Consider the following 2,082-nt stretch of genomic DNA (forward strand, 5'->3'; position numbering starts at 1 on the left):
ACATACAGAGTATATTACAACGACGGGATTCTCCTTTCTAGGGCTCTAAACATAAGGGTACATAATAATTCTCGTCTCCGACGTCTACCGACGCTTGCAGCCGCGGACCACTGTCAACTCTGCAGCCATGCCAGTTTCTAACTCCTACGCACTAAGTACAAATTCCAATCGGGACCATTGTTCCAATGTGCTCCCGTACAACATCGCTACTTTCTGCAGAATCAACGCCTAAGGAAGGATAAATTTGCCAAAAAGAATTAAAAGTGCCAAGATCCCAAAGCACGTTATTTCAGCCTAAATCCGGACATTTCGCGGCTAAAACGAGGAATGCCGAAACGTCGAAAAGACATTAAAAACTAGAGGTCGGAGATCCCATGCCTTTGTCAGAGGAACACTGTTTTAGATAATTGAACATGTGTATTCTTTACTTTTTTAATAATCAATTTGGTCTAGACTACAAAAGAATCGCCGTACTCCTTTTTACTCCTTCTACTCCTTTGTACAGAACACTCTGAAATGGTTTGCCATAAATTTACAGACGCACCGTCACCCGTGTTAGGCCCAGTACATTATTTGACTTTTGACTGTTACTGGAAAAAAAACTGCTGCAAGAAATTCTGCTTACTGTATTATGATCAATGTGTCACGACAGTGTCGCAAAATATAATAAGATAGGGTGAAAGGGAAGATTCAGTACAGGGTGACTACTACTGTTTAGCAGAGACTTATTGCTTTTATGACAATACAAGAGATGTTTGTTGTTACACTATGTTATTTTATTCAATTTGTGTCATTTGTATTCTACAGTTAGTATTTTCAAAATCTAGATATCTTGATTTTCGGTTCTTCATGTTGTTTATCCTTGCATTGAATTTAAGGTCTCCAATGGACGTCATCCATAAAATTACTTGGTTTGGCCGTAGAGAATGACCTGACGAATGTCCAACATTTCCTCCTCCCACTGTAGTAATAGAACAGCCCCTCGATTCAAGCAACTGATTCCAGATGGAGTTCCAAGCTGTCCCCGATTGAATCCAAACAGAGGTTAGTGGGGGAGGATCGTTATATTTCTAACGCAAAAGGTCTTGAACTTGACCTTGGCCTCTACAACGGTAAACCTACCTTCAAAAAATCATGAACATTCCTTTAAATATACTCGAGTTACTGTGCTATCAAGTGACAAACACAAAAGGTCCACTGCAATGACGTAGGAACCCCCCACGAAGTTCAAACTTGCACTTGACTTCGGCCTTAACAACGGTAATCTGCCTGTTAAAAATCATGGACGTCCAATCATGCCTTCAAGACTTATTATGCTAAATCCACAGTTACCCACAATACGGCGGGACAAATCCATTGTCTTTCTGACAAAGACAACAACAAAAGAAAGCGCTTTGCGGACAGTCGCCGTTTTACGAAAATCATGCAGCGAGGTATTGTGGGATGACGTAATCAGTTATTGCATAACGTCATTTGACCCCTGACCTCTTCCAGCCTTCGCGCGTGAAGTAACTTTCGGGGTTTTCCGCGTTTTACAGCGCCGCTAAGTTTTCGAGTAGAAAACACCCCTATTCCCAGTACATCCGGGACACCCGCACACAGGGCATGTACTGTGATCCCGGATATATCCAAAGCTTAAGGATTAAAAAGGTTGTCATTGGGTGGAGATTGGAGAATATGACTAACCGATGTAATTCACGATGGAAATGGAATTGGAATCCTATTTTCATAATCAATATGACAAAAAGTATAATTTCCTGTGTTAATATGGTTTGAATGGTTGGCGAAGTTATGAGTCGTGATACTCTTGTTTGTAATAAGGTAACACCGACATAATTTTTTGATGACATCCTCTGATGACCCCCCCCCTAACTAGTGCGCGCGGGCGAATTGAAAATCCGGCCAAATATTACAAAGATATATTTTAAACCACTAAAAAAAATTCTACAGGAATACAGAGCTGATATTGTTAATGCTTTGTTAGCCGGCAAATGCTGGAAATTTATGAATCGGCACTGTATGCATGTACTGAGTTCTTGAGCCGTGGAGCTTAACTACCATGGCCTAGAGCCAGGTCAGAGC

This window comes from Branchiostoma belcheri, unplaced genomic scaffold, assembly GCF_001625305.1.
Source record: "Branchiostoma belcheri isolate BF01 breed outbred unplaced genomic scaffold, Haploidv18h27 scaffold253, whole genome shotgun sequence".
Taxonomy (NCBI): Eukaryota; Metazoa; Chordata; class Leptocardii; order Amphioxiformes; family Branchiostomatidae; genus Branchiostoma; species Branchiostoma belcheri.